Source organism: Hyperolius riggenbachi, chromosome 2 (genome assembly GCF_040937935.1).
Source record: "Hyperolius riggenbachi isolate aHypRig1 chromosome 2, aHypRig1.pri, whole genome shotgun sequence".
In the NCBI taxonomy this organism is placed as follows: Eukaryota; Metazoa; Chordata; class Amphibia; order Anura; family Hyperoliidae; genus Hyperolius; species Hyperolius riggenbachi.
The window spans coordinates 420572469-420592643 of NC_090647.1; the positions used below are offsets into that span (position 1 = coordinate 420572469).

The 20175-nt window shown below is 42.5% G+C and overlaps 1 protein-coding gene across 4 annotated transcripts in view; it reads right to left on the reverse strand.

The window, feature by feature from the left end:
• The window catches only part of SHROOM2 (shroom family member 2), a 289384-nt gene that overhangs the window by 140865 nt on the left and 128344 nt on the right, over positions 1-20175 (reverse strand). The window contains exon 1 of one of the 4 annotated variants that reach the window (XM_068269900.1): positions 59-147. The exons of 2 other annotated variants lie outside the window; for them this stretch is intronic. The gene's annotated coding sequence lies outside the window, so the exon portion shown is untranslated. Of the gene's footprint in view, positions 1-58; positions 148-20175 lie in introns of those variants that run through there. One more of the 4 variants, XM_068269901.1, reaches the window with a different exon arrangement.

Here is a 20175-nt window from a genome sequence, read left to right on the forward strand (position 1 = left end):
GTAAACCCTTCACATATACACAAAGTTTATAATATGCATTTATTACATAGCTACTTACAGTAAAGCTCACACACCCTCACACAACGCTGAGGATACTTTCATTGCAGAGGCAGCAAGCTGTGCAAACTCAAGCTGCCAACATATAGCTTGTTATGAAACTAGCCTGGTTCCACTGAGAGCAGCTCCCGTCCTATCTTGACAATGGAACATTCCAAGTGACTAATAAAGAAGGGGAAACTCAGGAGGAAGACTTGTGAATTTCCCACATGAACAAAGCATGTAAGAACTGAAACTACTTCAGTGCTCAGCAATGTAGCACCATGTGTGGAACTGTGACAACCATCACTCCCAAAAAGTGAAACATCATTGTTTACCCTAATAAAGCTTGGACTAGCATAGTATGACAAAGCAGGATCCCCTGCTGGCTGCTGAACTCACAGCAGCCCCCTCCCCCAGGGTTAATCTGCTCCATTGTGTGAGCTTAGTGGATATAATTAGCTTTACAAAGCAGACCAACTGTACCTGAGAGACCATACAAGTCATGTAATATTATTACATGATGTTGCACTCTGTTTACAAGTAATAAGACATTTGACAAGCAAAAAAATGAGGAAACGCAGAAACGCCATGTGCAAACAAAGGCATGAACGCAGACAACAAAGGGAACATTGAAATAATACAGCATACATCATTATAAGTCATAAAGTTATAGACAAAGAAGTCTCTATTGGTACATACTGTATAGATTCATTCAGGGAACAACACATATTACAGAATAAAGTTCTTTACAAATCTGGAAATTATTTTAAAGTATTAAAACTATGTTACAATTGCTGTTATGGCTCTTTTAATTCAGATTAATTGTTATAAGAGCACTTATAACTTGTTGTTTATTATTAATATGATGCAGAGAAGTGCTTGTTTATTATAAAATGGTGGTAGATTGAACATTCTGTCATCATAAGAATTTCGTGGCAGCAGCCCCAGGACCGGCGTAAAGTCCTGGGGCTTCAGTTTGCAGGAGATCACGCGCAGGCTGCGCGTGCATCTACAGCTTGGTAGGCAGAGCAGAGCTCCGCCTTCAGACTCCCAGCGGCGACCGCCGCTCGAAGACTGTTAGACGGCGAAACCACTGTCTACTTAGGGTGTACAGTGCTGCGATCTACAGCAGCACTGTACTGGGGACAGCCGTGTGACAGCTGATCATGGGGATTGGCTGGTGGGGGAAGGGAGGATGGGGTATAATAGTTAAAAAAAAAAAAAAACACCACATTTTTTATTTAAAAAATAGACAAATTAAACAAACACACACCTGGGGGCGATCAGACCCCACCAACAAAAAGCTCTGTTGGTGGGGAAAAAAAGGGGGGGGGGAATCACTTGTGTGCTGTGTCGTGTGGCCCTGTAGCTGCGTATGAGAGAGAACGGCGCCGGAGACTTGGGCGCAGGACACAGCCAGTATATGGCTGATCCTGCTGCCGCACAAGTCCGGGCCGTGTTAATTACTATTCCCCCTCCAGGCCGACATGGATAGTGGGGGAATGAAATAATTCGGCTTCCAGCAATCGCTGGAATCCGAATTATTGTTTTAAAAGCAACTTCAGGTCCGTCTTCTGACGGCGCTGAAGTTACTCCCTGTGCCTGCGATAGCCGTAGTTCCTATTACGGCCTATGGTGGTGCCGGCTGCGCCCAAGTCTCCTGCGCTGCTGCGCCCAAGTCTCCAGCGCTGGATTTACCGTGTTCGCTGTAGCTTGGCCTTAAAGCTGCAGTGGCCAATTTAATGAAAAATGGCCTGGTCTTTAGGGGGGTTTAACCACAAGTGGTTAAATTGATGTGGTATGTGTGGTAGGAATCTAGGTCTGTGGAGTCGGTGCAAAAATCTTCCGACTCCAACTCCTCGTTTTATGAAAACCACGACTCCGACTCCAACTCCGGGTACCCAAAATGGCTCAGACTCCTCGACTCTAATACTTAACAGGGCTGTGAATTTTGTACAAAAATCATCCCCCGACTCAGTCTCCTCAGTTTAAGAAATTAACGACTCCAACTCCAAATGCCCAAAATTGCCCCAACTTCACAGCCCTGTAGGAATCAATCATTTTGGAAAATTGGGAAGATTTAGTGTGCGTACACAGATCCAGTTTTGATTGGCCAATTTTACCACCTCTATGTAGTATGAGTGCAAACAAAACAAATTATGGCTTCAATTTATCAAAGGCTGTTCAATAATAAAAAAAAAAAAAAAAAGTCATTTTAGACTTTTTTTTTTGCGAATTCATCAATATTTTCACAGATGCGGTAGAAGTTTGGTAATTTACCAAAGCCCATTGACAAAAACATGTTCAGTAACAGCATAAGTCTTTGTTACATGCTGTTCTTCGTGCCAAGATAGCATAACAATAGTAAGAGGCATCCCGATATCCCTATAGAGGTGCATGTTTGTTATACTGTTTGTTATGCTCCCTCTGCTTGCTCTAAATCTGTCTATTAGTCTTTCTTAACATTTTATTTAATTGCCACAGCTTAGATAAACTTCCAGGAGACTTTAAACATGCTATGCTTAGGTGGTTTTCCCACTAGCTACTCTGCATCTTCACACAGGAGTCTAATGGATTAACCTCCTTGCCGGTTATCCCGAGCTGAGCTCGGGGTAACTCGCCCAGGAGGATTGCTCTGGCCCTGCTGGGCCGATTTTCATAATTTTTTTTTCATACACGCAGCTAGCGGCGGCTGCGTGTGGTACGCGATCGCTGCCACTACCCGCCACGCCGCCCCCAGACCCCTGCGCAGCCTGGCCAATCAGTGCCAGGCAGCGCTGAGGGGTGGATCGGGATTCCCTCTGACGTCCCGACGTCCATGGTGTCGGTGACGTCATCCCACCCCGTCGCCATGGCTCAACGGGATTTCCTGCGTGCGCAGATCGCCGGCGGCGATCGAAGAAGATAGGGGGATGCCGCTTGTCAGCGTCTATCATGTAGCTAGCGCTAGGCTAGCTACATGATTTAAAAAAATAAATAAAAAAAAAAAAGTGCTGCGCTGCCCCCTTGCCGAAATAATTGGAATGGCAAGGGGGTTAAAATGCCAAAGGGATTCAGGGGAAACCGGTTTTGTTTCGTGTTCTCTCTGCTCGGTGCATGTTGGGTACAAAAGTTTGTCCCTCCCGAGAAGCCTGCGGTCCTATCAACGAGACTTCGCACAAAATACCAGTTGCAGTGAAAAACTGTCAGAAAATGTGGGGTGTGTGTATGTCCTGCAATTGTTGTTCTCCTAATAAAAATGTAACAACTGTCACAGTTGCCACATCTGGCTCCCGAGCCATAGGTTCCCTACCCCTGCTATAGAGACATCCCTGTCCTCTCTTGCTCCCCTCATTCCAGCATTGTCACCCACATTGGCCTTAATTCACTAAGATCATGCTGGAGATAATAAGGCAAGAGAAAACTTGCCACGGCACAGTGAGAGAGCTATCTTACCTCTTCATTCCTTAAGTTACCTCCTCTGTAGTTATTTGCACACACAGTTAATTAACAGCCTTTCTTTAACTTTAGAATTCTGGAGTTATTTTAAGGATTGAAGAGTTAACTTTAGGTTTGCCTGAGGTAAAATGTTTCCTGAATACTACATGCCTTATCACCATGGTGATAACACTAGAAACTTTATTAAAGACGGGAGATAAGCTTAGTGAATTGAGGCCAATGTGTGTATTCGACCAACAGGCTTTTAAATCACTCGTGTCCCGAGTGCTTCCAAAGTCGGAAGTTACGTACTGCGCATGCATGAGTGTGCACACTCGCGTATGTGTAGTACAGAGCCGCCGCCCGTCTTTGGAAGCTTTCAGTGTCCATTAAACTTGTGCCTAGAATAGACCTAATCATCTTAAACGACCACTGACTGCAAATATCGAAATAGTGGTGTCACGCCTACGTGGAGAAAAGGAAGATTTTGAGGAAGAGGCATAGTGAAGCTGTCAGAAAAGCACTGTGTACTATTCAGGGGAACGAAATGCACTCACTAGAACCTCAAGTCTCAGGAACTGCTGATCAAAGTTCAGTTATACTTTAATAATGCAACCAAAGGCCTTAAAAAGAAGGGCTATGTAGGCCCCTTTCATACTTCTCACGTTGTGTCACGGTACTCTTCCCAAGGGCCGGAAAACCAATGGAATTTGTTACAGTACGACAATTTCTTTAGCCATTAGGAATGAGGTTTTCATTTTTACATGTCTGGAGGAAGAAGATGTTGCTGTCCAATTGTGCCAGATGCTGCAGCGAGAATAGCAACGTAAACAATCTTAATAGAATCTATAGATGCAGAAAGCTGTTTACTGGCAGCGGCTGGCTTTCATCATACTGTAGTAACTGCTCAACAACAGATTGTATTCACTTATGTGTGACACACAAATGCTTTTACAGTTAAGGTCAATTAACACCTAAATGGAATGTTGATAAATAACCCTCACTAAGCTTTCTACTTTGTTTTTATACAGCAAGTGTGACATAGCAGAGGCTTCACAGGACACTAACCATCATAAAATCTGCTTCAGGGATGACCCACTAGAAATGGCAATCTAAATCACTAACCACTTTTGTATCCATTTTTGCAGCTTTTTCAGAAGAGATTTCTGGTGATTTTTTTAATGCTAGTGATTTCTATAGCAATTGCGATTTTGCAAGAATTTTTGGGACATTTTGGATAATAAAAGTGCTGCAAAATCGCTTGCCTTTTTTTAGTTACAGGTTTTGTTAAAAGAAATGATGAGCACATGCAGGTCACGATGGGTTGAGGAGAGAAACAGGAAGGCTCTATAGGACCCAGAGCCTTCCCTTTCATTTTTCGCTTCAGATATGCTTTAAAGGAGTCATCAGGCAACCCTCCCTCCCCCCACCACTTACTTGGGGCTTCCTCCAGCCCCTTGCAGCTGACATGTCCCATGCCGAAGCTCGGCTGCCAGCTCGGGGTTCCCGCCGGTGCAGAGGCCAACCTCCATTAATGTGCCTGCGCCGCTGTACGAGGTATCTCAGTTTGCTTAGAAGTTGCTATGTAATCTGTTCATTTTTATGGATGTGGGAGGAAGGAGAACACGCCAAGAAGTGTCCTGCAGCAGCTCTCAGTGAGAACTACAATAGAAGTTAATTATGCAGGACCTAACGGTACGTACACACATGTAGTTCTGTTCCTATGGAAGAGGGAGGAGGGAAGCAAATGTAACCCCTGACTGAGAAGCTTCCAGCAGGAGGAGTAGGGAGTAAAATAATGAGCTAGAGACCATGATGATCATTCTGGATCTCTCAGCTACTCGTTGGGGATGCTGTGCACACACTAGATTCTCAGCACGTGTATAAGACTTCATTCTTTAGACGTGGACTGCTGATACTGGAGGTTATTTGTAAAAACGTTAAATTCTCAGGCGAACCATAATCACAAATGATTCCACATTACAGGAAGATGATGAAGTTTTCCATTTGTTATATACTCATAATCTTGCTACCCAAATCCAACCAGGCTGATATTTTACTCAAATCATTGAATACGTGGGTGTATCCGGACCACAAACTCCAGGAACCAGGGGAAGATGAATGGAAAATTACATTAGTAGGTTACTACTTAAAAAAACTGGGTTGCTAAATGGAAACCACTATAATGAGCAGGTGTAGGATTCCATCTCCACATGGATCTGTCGAAGAATCTTCTTCTAAACATTGTTGGTCGCTCACCAACATAAACGGGCCGATGGACTAATGTTAAGGGGAAGTCCCTGTCTAAGGGAATAAAAACACTGGGATAGGGTTGGAGGAGGCGCCCCAACACAAAATTATGACAAAGACAAGACACAGAACATTTATATTGCGCTTTTCTCCTGGCGGACTCAATGGCCAGAGCCACAGCCACAAGTGTGAGCTCTATAGGCAGTAGTAGTGTAAGGGAGTCTTGCCCAAGGTCTCCTACTAAATAGGTGCTGGCTTACTGAGCAGGGAAAGCCAAGATTCAAACCCTGGTCTCCTGTGTCAGAGGCAGAGCCCTCAGCCATTACACTATCCAGCCAAATAAACAAAGATTGTTAAAATATACAATTTTACCTTGAATTAGGGGTAGGGTATAAAAAAAAAACAACAACAATTTTTGTTTGGATCAGGGTCTTGGTATAGAACACCAACAGGGCCGGTTCGAGCTACAATGGGGTCCCGAGGCGAAAGTAAGTCACCCCCCCCCCCCACTGCCCCCCCTGCTCGCTTCTCCCGACTCCCCCCCCCCCCCCCCCCGAACTGCCCCCCTGCAGTGTAGTAAAGGCAGTGGGAGATACACACACTCACCTCACTCACAGCTCCTGTCTGGCTCGCCTGTAGTTGCTCTGTCCTGCACTTCCTGCTTCTCCGTTTAAACCAGGAAGTGCAGGACAGAGTAACTACAGGAGAGACAGACAGGAGCTGCATAGCCTGGATCATTCAGGTGAGTGTGTGCATCTCCCGCTGCCTTTGCTACACTGCGGGGAGCAGTGCGCGGGGAGAGAAGCAAGCGAGGGAGAGGTCTGGCATGCAGCCACAGCTGGGGGAGTGCGCGGGGGTATCTGGCCAGCAGCCATTTGACTTATTGAGATGAAGTAGGGCACGTGGGGGCCCCTATAGATGCAGGGGCCCTGGGGCAATTGCCCCCCCTGCCTCTATGGAAGCATGGGCCCTGAACACCAAGGACTTGGAGCACCTATTACAGTATATTGCTTTTTACTCTGGAACAAATGTAAATTTTAAAAATAAGCATACCCATGCATTTAAAATGTTACCATTTTTCAGAAGAGCTGGTCCTTTAAAGAAAAAATACACATGTACCAATCTCCTCCTGTTGTATGTTTCAGGGAGAAAAAAATGTTTTGGTCTTTCATTTTGATCTGTATAATCTGTGGCTGAGCATAAAATGGACATAATGCAGATAAATTGTTCTGACACTAGTGAAAAGAAAGAACCACCGAACACAGAGAATGTAGCTACTGCTTATGCATCATCTGTACTAAGTACTGCAAGGCAACAATTATGGCTGTGATAGCAGCAATGATCTCAGAGCCCTGCACTGCTTCGCCTTCATCTGTCAGGAAAAGTGGCATGAGCTCAGCCACATGATATTCAACAGACACACAACACCAGTGTATGAGATTCATAATTTCATCATAATTACTTCAAAGCAAATAAAACAAATATACAGTGAACTGCTGAATAAGATAAGAAACTTCTACTAAGAACTGTGCCTATTTCTGCCACATGAGGGCGTATAAGCAATATCTAACATGCAGGATAGGGGATTTGTTCAAGGCGTCCAATTCATTTTACAGTGATAACCTATTACAGCAAAGCCAGTCATATATGCATTCTATCTGCACTTTGTGTCATGCTTGATAATTAGCCATGACAATAGCGCAAGAAAGAAAATGCTACTCATATACAGTACATCTGAAACTTTATATCAACAAGCCTGCTTGGACTACACTGCGTTCCAAATTATTATGCAAATTGTATTAAGTGTCAAAGAGTAAATATTTTGTTTTTCAATTAAACTCATGGATGGTATTGTGTCTTAGGCCTCTTTTGATCATTGACAATCTCAGACACCTCTAATAACTAATTTGCCAGGTGAGCCCGATTAAAGGAAAAACTAGTAAAATTGCATTTTCAAGCAATATGAGAAAGAAAAATGATCTCTCTGCTGCCGAAAATTGTGAAATAGTGGAATGGACAAGGTATGAAAACCTACAAAAACATATGCTGGGAATACACGTTAAAGAGAATCTGTATTGTTAAAATCGCACAAAAGTAAACATACCAGTGCGTTAGGGGACATCTCCTATTACCCTCTGTCACAATTTCGCCGCTCCCCGCCGCATTAAAAGTGGTTAAAAACAGTTTTAAAAAGTTTGTTTATAAACAAACAAAATGGCCACCAAAACAGGAAGTAGGTTGATGTACAGTATGTCCACACATAGAAAATACATTCATACGCAAGCAGGCTGTATACACCCTTCCTTTTGAATCTCAAGAGATCATTGTGTGTTTCTTTCCCCCTGCATCTCTCATGCACTGAAGTTTCAGGCTGCTCTTTTCTTCCTGCAAACAGCTTTGCCCTTGTCTGAATTTCCTCAGTATGTGAAAGCCCAGCCAGCTCAGAGGACGATTTATCCAGCTTGTAAAAGATAAGAGAGAAGAGAGAAGCTGCCCTAATCTAAATAATACACAGGCAGTGTGCATAGAGGGGCCTGGAAGCAGAACCACAACACTGAAGAACTTGGCAGCCTTCCAGACACAGGCCGACAAGTCTGACAGGGGAAAGATACATTGATTTATTACAGAGACTGTGATAGCAGAAAGCGCTGCAGTAAGTCAGAACACATTAGAATAGCTTTTGGAACTTGTAGGATGATAAAAAACAGTATGCAATTTTTGTTACGGAGTCTCTTTAAGTTTTTACTTTAGATAGATGGGTTCGATAGATAAATTTCAATCCGTCGGATCTGTTCGATTCTACTTTCGTTTCGATTCTCCTCATTCAAGTGAATGTAAATTGATATGAAAAGATAAGGAATCGAGGGGAGAATCGAGCGGTGAATCGAGAGTGGAATCTATTGAAAACGACGGCAAAAACAAACGCATCGTGTATTCCCGGCATTAAGCATGATCATTGCGCTGTCAAAGACTTGTGGCGGACTCCGAGCACACACAGGTTTGTGCAGATAAAAGCAAAATGAGGAAGGGTAAGGCCCCATTTACACTTAAAGCGGATCCAAACCAAACATTTTTTTAATTAAAAATATTTAGTTGCACCACTCTGACACATACAAAGATAAATAAACACTCCTTCAAACCTATGAGCATTTCAGTGCATGCTATTCACCCTTCTCTTTTCATAGCTAAGGTTACACTGGGGGCAGCCATTAGCAATTCCTCCATTGCCGGACACCATCTACTCCACCAGTTTGCCGGAAAAATCCTGGGAATTTGAAAGGAAGGGAGGGGTTCCTCCAATAAATGTAAAATATTTTATATTTGTCATCATGCAGCTGAAAAAAGGCTGCTATTTATTATTATAATTTAGAAAATAGATTTTAATTCTGAAATCTTGTATTTTTTATTTGGGTCCACTTTAATCAGTTGCTCTCAGTTATAACTGAAAGGACAACTGATTTTCAAAGTAATGCCCATGTTTTCCTATGGCACCTTTCACACTTAACGCGTTTTACCTTAAATATTTTTTACAATGCACTGTTATGGAGAAGGAAAAAAAACCTGTACCAGCTGATTAAAGGTAAACGGGGCCTAAGGAGGGGGACCAAAAGATTCCAGGTGGACTCTATGACTAGATTATTAGAACCAGTGGATGTGAGAATGCGGGGATGGCTACGCAGCTGCAACATTTTTTTCATGTATCTAGGGCCCAGATTATGTAGTAGATTTAAATGTCAGTAGGCCGATGTATGCAGGTTCAATAGAGGATAATATACAGTATATTGTGAAGTGCATTTTAGATTTTCCGAAAGAATAGCAGATTCATACACAATTCATATAAATTGAGTAATTTTCTTTTAATGCATCTTGCTTACACTGCTGAATATTGTATATTGTGTGTCCTATCTGCTATGTGTGCCTTGTTTTTTGTGCCAAAACCAATTCCAGTCACAACCCAGTCATGCTTGTCGAATAAAAAGTATTCCGATTCTGATTGAGACATGGCTGAGCGAGTTTGGGGTGGAACATGACTGCTCAGCACAGAGGTCTGACCTCAACCAAATGCCAATTATAATTGAAAGTATGTACCAGGCTTAAAACTTTTAGAATGGAATGAATTATTGCAGAGACTGCGAGCTACACCTTCTCATCCAATATCAGTCTGTGCCTGACCTCACAAACACTCTTCTGGAACAATGGTCAAATATTCCCATAAACACATCTCTTAAACCTTGTGAAAAGCCTTCCCAGAAGAGTTAAAGCTGTAAGAGTTCTAAAGGGTGGGCCAACTCCATATTAAACCCAATGGATTAATGGAATGTCAATAAAGTTTATATGTGTGTATCCCAATAATTTATATCACTCTAAATAATTTATGGTCTATGTATTTTAGCACTAGGTATGTTGTATTTTTTTTCACTGCCACAACGTTTCTATTCCACCTATCAATTTTTGGAATTTACCGTATATCAATTCATTAATAAAACCGATTCCTAACCCCAAAGATCCCCCTAATGCCTAACCCTAAAGACACCTCCCTACTCCTTCTCCAAAGACTAATCCTATTTCACAGTACCTGACTGGGTTATGCATTAAACTGTTACGTTATGAATACAAGTGAATTTCTCCCCACCTCACACTTCAGTGAATACAGCCCTGATCTGCTCTGTACAGCTGCATCTATATGCTTCAGCAGTGCAATGCCCCAGAAATGTTACTGTAAGAGTTCTAAAGGGTGGGCCAACTCCATATTAAACCCAATGGATTAATGGAATGTCAATAAAGTTTATATGTGTGTATCCCAATAATTTATATCACTCTAAATAATTTATGGTCTATGTATTTTAGCACTAGGTATGTTGTATTTTTTTTCACTGCCACAACGTTTCTATTCCACCTATCAATTTTTGGAATTTACCGTATATCAATTCATTAATAAAACCGATTCCTAACCCCAAAGATCCCCCTAATGCCTAACCCTAAAGACACCTCCCTACTCCTTCTCCAAAGACTAATCCTATTTCACAGTACCTGACTGGGTATGCATTAAACTGTTACGTTATGAATACAAGTGAATTTCTCCCCACCTCACACTTCAGTGAATACAGCCCTGATCTGCTCTGTACAGCTGCATCTATATGCTTCAGCAGTGCAATGCCCCAGAAATGTTACTACAATCCACCCAGACGTCACCCACAAAAGCCAAAATAAAAACAAGCCTCTGAATAAAGGTGCAGCGCTGCCCCCTCTGCCTTCCCAAGGTTATCAGGATCCTGTTGGCGCAGGAATGCAGGCTATTTATTAGTGCTAGACATCCAAGGAGAAGTATGTGTTTAAACTGCACACAAAGAGGCTACTTAATGGGAAAATTCTAGAGCTCTGACAGAAGAATTAATTTTGGGTTTTGGCCATATAAGCACGCAGATGATGGAATGCAGAGATAGCGCAGCTTTGTGCATAGAAGGAAGAAGAAAAGCTATTCAACAGAATATTATGGAACACTTACTTAAATTCTAGTACTAAGCTAAATACAGCAAGCATAGGACAGGTACAAACACCTGTACTGCCACTTCACAACATACTGCAGTACACAAGATAATAAATATGGCAGTATAGTAGAACACATTTTTCCGTCACATGCAGGGAAAGGGATTCCTCAATGCCGTCACGCAATACAGTGAAAAAACAGCAGTGATCAACCTATTCTATTGCCATTTATAGCAGTTTTATCCATACATATCCCTCCTCTGTCACTCACTAAACCAAAGCAAGAAGTGTACTTCTGGCACCTCTGGGCCATTCTGCTGGTCTAAGTAAATTCATTTAATAGTACTGGGATATAGGAAATGTAAAATAACACATAAAACAAAGATATAGCATTTGGATTCTAAATGCGTTATTGTGCTTAAAGCCCATACACACTTGCAAAAGGTCGCCAGAGACAATTGTTCGACATAAATTTGCTAGTGTGTATAGAGTCTATACTATAGACAGTGACCAGACCTGCTAGAAATGCATGCCTGATGGCTATTGTTATAAGATTATAGAGGTGCCAGCATTCCTGCCTTTCCCCTCTGGCCATAGAACACTACACGCTGCTATGCTGAGAACCAAACAGCATATTCATACAGCTCTCATTCCAGAAGCTCCTCCCAGAATTATTGTTTCAGAAGACAAAGATTCGAAGTGTGAGAAGGTCTTTATAGGCGTGGTTAAAGTATCTTAAAACAATACTGTCATCAATAATATAATAGAGTTCCAAAACTGGTTTAGCCCTATTTTAAAGTACCAGTTGCTCATACTCCTTGCCTTGGTACTCACTCTGGGTTTCCTGAAGTGCTGATAAGGATCATAAGGAGTGTAGAGACAGAATTTACAAGGAGGGAGGGAAAGGAGACAAATTAGAGGCAATGACACATCAGTACATACTTTAGTTACATTACTATCATTATGAGCACAAAGTAGCAGCTTCTATACTGTCCATACTAAAGGTGATGTGTCACCAATCTTAAAGGACCACTATTGCAAAAATTTGTAAAATTTTAAATACTTGTGTGCACATACAGTTAAGAAGTACGCTTCTTCCAGAGTAAAATGAGCCATAAATTACTTTCCTCCTGTGTTGCTGTCACTTACAGTAGTCAGTAGAATTCTGATGGAATAAAAGAAAATCAGATTTACTTACCTGGGGTTTTCCCCAGCCCCTAGAAGCCTATGTGTGCCTCGCTGCAGCTCCAATCTCTGCCATTGTCCTGGGGTCCCCTCTGTAGCAGCTGCCTGGCCAGATCCGCAACTTCTGCGCATGGGTGGGGACGTGCCGCTCGCGGACATGATCCCATGGCCATTGTAGCGCTACCTGGACAGGTCGGTGGCCACAGGACACTGCCAGAGGTGCAGAGCTGTGGCAAGGGACACATAGGCTTCTAGGGGCAGAGGAAGCCTCAAGTAAGTAAATCTGATTTTCTTTTATTTTGGCTCATATATCATTGAAGGCTCAAGGGAGCCGCTTCCCCCTAGCAGCAACTTTTTTTAAAAAATTTTTTTATTTTAAAGCTTTAAATTCACTTTAAAGTACCCCTGAACTCGCTTAATAATCACATACTTTTAATGTTTTTGTATTTGTTGTGCTGTGACATAAGTCACAGCACCTTCCGCCCCACCCACCGACCTCCCTATCCCCCGTTCTGCTCAGCTGAAATATTCAACTTGAGCAAAACGTCGATGATAGGCAGGGAGGAAGTGTCATTACTTCCTCCTCTCTGCCCCTCCTCAGGAACGCCTCCTCCACTTGTCGCTAATAGTTCCTATATGCACAGTGCACTGGGGAGCTGCGCTGTGTGCGGTGTTGAGGTAATTTAGCTCAGAACAATAGTGTACTAATACAGCCATTAGTACACTATCATTCCAACCGTTCCTGAGGATGGGCAGAGTGGAGGAAGTAATGACACTTCCTCCCTGCCCATCATCAAGCTCTGCATTATAGCTGAGCAGAGCAGGGGATGGGTGGGCGCTAAAGGAGAAGGATGGTGCTGTGACTCATATGTCACAGCACCACAAACAAAACAGTATTAAAAACATGCAATTAAATTACATGGTCAGGGGTACTTTAAAATCATGTTTCCAAGGAAACTTGAGATGTGGGAACATGTTTCATAGGTGCTTGGTACAAACTAAGGAGGACTGAATTAACAAACTCTATACATATTTCTACAAAAGCCTGACCACTCCCTTAAGGTGCCTGTGTTTCTCTAGAATGCAAAAACAAGCGTCTTTAAAAAACTCAAGATGGACAATAGAGAGTCTAAAGATGCCATAAGGGCCATTCACACAACACATTTTCTGGAACGCAGGGAAAACCAAAACTGGACGGTGAACGCATCCTACATTATTAATAGGACTTGTGGACCTAAGCCCGTTGAAAAACGGGCTCTAGGTCTGTTTTTCTGTTGCTGCCAGTCAGTGCGCATGCACGCGCCCACACCCACCGCGTGCTCCCGCCGCGCAAGCGCCCGCACCCGCCGCGCGCAACTGCCCACTCTCCCACCCACCTCGCTCTCTGGTCCCGTCCAGCTGTCCATGTCCGTTACTGCGCACATGCACAGTAGCAAATAACAGGGACAAATGCTGGACGCAGCGACACAGGGGTTTTATAGTATAGGATGCATTCACACTGTCAACCGGAACCCAACACAAGACACATGGACTGGACAGCAAATGCAAAGTCCTGACCTGCTGCATTTTTCTGCAAACGGAACGCGATTGTGCCACAAACGCCGCAATTTGGACGCAATGTAAACCTATGCACTAGTCTGGCCGCTGGATGAAAAAACATTTCTGTCTGCTGTCCAGTTCATTGCAGGGGATCGGTGACCAGAAGAAACATGGGGCACCTCATTGGTTTGCAACAAGAACAATGAGATCCTGTGGCGAAAAGGAAAATTTCCCATAGGTTCATGCTGGACCAAGGAGAATTGTTCCTGTTGCAGCACTATTCCCATTATTTTTTGCGTCACAGAGTGAACGGGCCTTTATAGTGCTGGCTTGCATGCAACTTTCATGCAAAATGTATACAGTTTGGAATTGGGGAAATCAAATTCACTTTCTGGTGATTCTAAATGGCCCAATAGCAAGCTGCATGCAAGGCAAAATTATTAGCTGGTGATTGACCAGGAAGTTGTATTCTTGTTGCTATGGCCTCCACAATTTATTTATGCTTGATGACATCAGTAAAAAATGAAGGAAATAAAATGTGTCATAGGAGGTTGTTTAAAACACAGATACGAGGTTTATAATTATCCTTATATATCATAATGTGGGTCAGTTGTCTCCAAAGCAGTGCACACAAGTACAAGCATTTGCATTGTCATATTGCACATGCTTTTTATAGGCTGTATATAATTTCCATGTTACTCTGCTAAGCAGAAGACATTCTCAGAAATGTAACTACGGTATTTCAGCTATTGCATTGAGCTACTGAGGGACTGCAAGTTACAACATATTGCCTCAAACCTCAGCAATATGAGCAAACCGTGTATATATACAGCTTCCCAGATTTACCCAACCTCTGCTTTCTTCTGCATACAGCCAAAATGCACCTGCAATAATGGTTACCCCCACCCCCCAAAAATCATTCCTGGCTGTTTTTGCATGGTCTTTTCTTATACAAACACAATGCTTGTCTTGCTGTTAATCAGTGGGTTCTGGTCCATGGAGAGAGAAGGGAAAAACAAGCTGGTGCAAGCTATCATTCCCTGCAGCTATACTGAATAATGGTTTTCCAGCATGATGGATTGCTAATAAGCTGTCAGCAAGCATTGAGGGACACCTGTACAACCTTCAAAAGTTTACTGAAATCATCTACATAAAGTTTTAAATTACCTAGATTGCAAGTGTGAATGGGACTAATACTAGGTACACACTATGAGATATTCTGGCCGATTTACTGGCCGATTTCGGAGCATTTTCCGATCGACTTCCGTTCACTTTAATAGGAAATCGGTCGGAAAATGCTCAGAAATCGATCGGAAAGCAGATCGGACATGTTGGAAATGATCGATCTGACAGTAAATCGGCCAGAAAATCTCATAGTGTGTACCCAGCATTAAAGTGTACCTGAGATAAGGGGGAATAAAAGTTTTAGGAGACTTTAGACCACGGCAAGGGAGCGATCTGCGTGGAGTGGGCTGAAGGAAGCCCCAGGTGTGTATAAAACTTTTATTCCTCCTTGTCTCAGGTTCACTTTAAAGTAACCTTGAATCTTGGTAAAATCTATTAAGTGAAGTCTGTGGTGGGCTAGATTACCTGTGTAGAAGTATCCTGACACCGCTCGTTGTCCTCGGGGTCTCCCCATTTCCTATTCTTTGTACCGCTTGCATCTCCTGGAAGTTCCTCTAAATGGCCCAGAGCTATTCTGGAGTGTGCATGTAGGAGTTTTATGCTGCACGTGCTCAGTGAAGGATAGCGATTGTGAATGACCGCTTGATTTCTCTGTGCTCAAGCAATTTGGATCTTGTGCCTGTGTATTTCCAATCCACGCGGCCATCACTGGAGAACTCTCCTAATTTTCATAACTGACTGGAGGATTCCATTGAATATGTGACCCCTGAGGACAAAAAGCAGCACCAGGACACTTCTACAAAGGTAATCTAGCCCACCATGGGATTCAGTCTTTTTGTATCCAGTTCAGGGGTACTTCAAGACAAAGCATATCTGAGACAAAGAGAGATAAATTCTATTTTGGAGTTCCAAACTGTGCCCTAAAATCCCACCTGTATCATCAAAATGAGTGGTAGAGTTCTCTATTCTTTCCCTCGTGTCTCAACGATCTGCTCTTTTTTAGAATCTATTAGTTTAGATAAATTATTATAGACACAGCAGATAAAGGACAGAACATTTTCTTTAGACTAAATATAACACTCAGAGATGAGGCTAGAAGTGCAAAGCTCTGGGAGCAATTGGTGTCAAGAGGAGAGCGGATACTCTTTCAACAAGAGATCGCTTATCGTCCAGTATTGAAACTACAGTTCAACACCATAAAAACAAGTTTCCACTTACTTCCCAGTGTCTTTATAAAGCAGTAAAATAAAAAAGAACTGAAAATAGTTAGTTATTGCGGGCAAGGTAGGAAGATGAAGTAAACATGTTTTATAAATACTCAGAGGAGGGTATCGAAAGGATTAAAGACGTTATTGCACATTGAGCGGGAACATGATGAGAATGTAGAATTTCAACGAGCAGACACCACTTATCAGGTTCTTTTGCATAGTACAATATTATCAATAAAAGATTGTGAGCTTGATTACAATGAGGAGAGCAGAGTGAGAGAGAACTCAGACATTAAAGGACAACTATTAAACTTTAAGCGGAATATAACCCTGCATTTCAACTTTGCTCTAAAACATTATTTACAGCATATTATATGCAAACAGCTTTTTTTTGATCGTTCCTCTTTAAAAAGAGAACCTGAGGTAGAACTTCGGGGGGCAGATGGAACACAGAAGCATGTCCTCTGCCTAATAACATGGCTGTCCCCCCCAACCGCCGCTCTTTACCACCCCGCCACGCTATAGCCCCCCGAGTTCAGAGACAAGATTTGTCACTAACTCTGAGATAAACACAGAGGAGAGGAATTCCCTGTTCAAAACACTCGCCAGGGGCATTCCTGCAGGGTTTCCTGAGCTGCCATTGGGCAGCTCTCTCCCCTGGCCATGCCTCCCCCGCACACTATGAGAGACACACAGTCTCAGAGGTCACGTAAGTGAAAGTGGGCCATTGCGGCCCACGGGAGAGGCTGTTTTTGTGGCTACCTGATCCGCTCAGCCCCGTGGATCAGGTAGCCTACTTTTTTTATTTCACTTTTTTGAGCCCACCTTGGGCTCTCTTTAAGTTCAGACCTGCACTAAAAAGGCTAGGGAAGAGGTGTTAAATGTCGGCCCCAAGTTTAAATAGTCCTGTGTGGATGGGCTGTTTGAACAGAATACATTTTTATCCCAACACAAAAGAAATCGCCCATAATGCCCATGTTTTTTTCTTCTACAACTCAACTAACATTGCATTTGTGCATGCTTCTAAAACTCCTTCATATCAAGTCACTATGAGTGTCCATGCCCATCTTTGTGGGCTATTCTTTTTTTTTTCTGCCTCTTTGGACATTCCATTGTAAAGGGAGGGAAAGCTGTGGGGTGTATTCACTACCTGTGGGTAAATTACTGTCTGCAGAGAGCGCACAGCAATTTTACTGGTACTTCTGACAGTAAAATAGTGCACCTTGCATAATTACCAAGACCCGCGTTACCTAGGTAACATGTACTGTTGGCAGGGTACAGCGAACTATGCAAGTAACGTATCACACAGTACCCTGGCAATGTTTGCTTTACCTAGGTGATGCAGGTCATGCTAAATGCATAATGCTCTCTACCTGTCAGAAATACCAGAAAAATTGCCATGCACCAATTACACACAGTCATTTTTCTACAAAAGATGGGTAAATTGGTTGCAGTGGAGAGAGAGAGATTTTCTGACCTGCACTCACACAAAGTGCGGAAGGTACTGTCTGGGTCAGAAAGCATACATTGGAACATACATGCAGCACTTTTTACACAAGTGTAGTATAAAATCAAAACAAAATTACATTTATCAATAAGTTATTGGATTCTAACTTGGCCACAGTGAAATGTATGTAGTTTTATTTCTGTAACGGAGACACACCTCAACAATGCATCAAATCATTCTTCATCAAGCATAACTGTACTACAGGGTGCTTTTTTTATTAGGTACTTGGAGGGTAGCTGCAAGATACTAACAAAAATATTTATTCAAGTCATAAGACCAGAATGATGAAGGAACTGAATTTTCATCTGAGAATGTGAAAGTGTTTATCAGAATTCTTATTTTTAATGGCAATCTTATCTAAAGGAAGCTGACGTCCCAAATATAAATGCATTATTCATCACAGGAAACCAGCTGTCTAGAATGTCCTTTCATTTTATTTATTATTTTTTTTACTTTTACTCTTTTTTTTTTTTAGCAGCTGCATTTTTATTCCAGCAATACTGAAATAAAAAAAAATCATTGGTATGTTTGTAAATGAGAAAATATCAACAAAGTTCCATAAAACAAATTGGAGTATTTAAAGTTGCTACAAAATTCAAACTGTTATTGAACAGTTGAAAAAAGTAAATTATATTCAAACAGCCAAGTCCGGAAGGAGTGGTTAAATAAGATAGAGAGGATTCCTAAATGGCAGGAAGCGATGGAAAATGCTATCAAGTTTAAAATTATCTACACGGGATGGAAACAGGCAAAATGAATGATGAGCTGTCACTAATGCACTACCCTTACTCCAAACTGAAGAAGCTCCATAAGTTCTTAAAGAGGCACCAAAAAGACAGAGAAGATTGTGCTAAATTATCCAGATTAACCAATGATGCATTAATTACCCTGGTTTTGGCATCAGAAACACTTCCTAGATCTATAGATTGCTGTATATTGGTGTGCAACCCCACCAGGGGAGGACTGGGACCTTTTGGCCGGGGGGGAAAACACAACCTAGAGGCCCTTTTGCGGTAGCACCAGCCCAAATGCATATCTTTCTTGATTCCAATTACTGTATATAAATAAATTGCCATAGCGTTACACTGCATTGAACAGTGCAGTGGTTTGTTTAATCCATTTTCTAGAGTTCCTTGTCAAATCTTTTGAATATTAATGTCCTGTGTGTGGTAGCAATCATTTTTTTTCTATTCAAGTCCAATCGAAGAGGAATTTATTGTTTTGGAACATTGGGGTTTATGCAATAAACTGCAGTAAGCAGAATTATGTGCGTAAAGTCTTACCACGTGAGTAGAGCAGAATGCAATCCATTACATGTAATGCATTATGCTCTACTCATCATTTGGTAAGACTTTACGCACGTAATTCTGCTTAACTCAGTTTATTACATACACCCCAATGTGTGGAAAGCTATGTTTATGACCAGCTGAAATACAAACAGCATATATCACAAATAGCATCCATCACACATATGGAACACAGCAAACATTTCCTCACATATGCCTGCAAAGGGGAACTTAGTGCTGTGTGAGTACTGTGTGCTATGTGGGTGCAGTTTATGGGGGTATAGGGAGTCATGTGTTGTAATGGCAAGTATTGGATTCCAGGAGGGTACTGAGAGTGAGTACAGGATGCCATGTGGGTGATGAGTGCTGGCTAAGGAGGTATTGCTTGTCATGTGGGTTCTGAGCAGGAGTGAGCTCCACAGAGTTCCAGCATTAGGATTCTAAATACTGATTAAAACTTGCGGGCTTCGGGGGGAGGGGTTAATTTACTCGTGACTGCTTATAACTAATGCACTTCATGTTGGTTTCTACATCAAATACCTCCACCTTCTGGGTTTGAAGAAGAAAGCATTGGAAAGACAGACAGAACGTCTCTATAGGCAGAAACAAGGGTAAGTTAACTTCCCCATGGCCACAGCCCACAAGTTTTAATTGGTATTCCGAATTCGAACACCAGGATCTCTGTGAAGCTCATGCCATGTGATGAGTGCAGATGCTCAGTGCCATGTGGGTTCTAGGTGCTACCTATAGGTGGGTATTGCGTGTTGCATGGATGCCAAGTATGGATACTGGGTGCCAAGTAGAGGCTGGGTGCAGATGAAACTACTGTGTGCAGGTACTTCGTGCCATGTGGGGGCTAGGTGCAAGTACTTGGTGCAGGTACTGGGTGCCACATGGTGAGAATGCATGGTGCCATGCCTGTTCTAAGTGGTGGCTTTGGGCGGGCACTGGGTGTCATGCGGGTGCTGATTGCAGGTACTCTGTGCCATAATGGTTCTGGAAATGGGCACTTATGTGGGTGCTGGGTGCAAATAGTTGGTGCCATATGGAAGCTGTTTGCAGTTGTGAGTACTGGGGGCCATGTTGTGGCTGCTGGGTACAGGTACTGGGAGCCCAGTTGGTGCGGGAACTG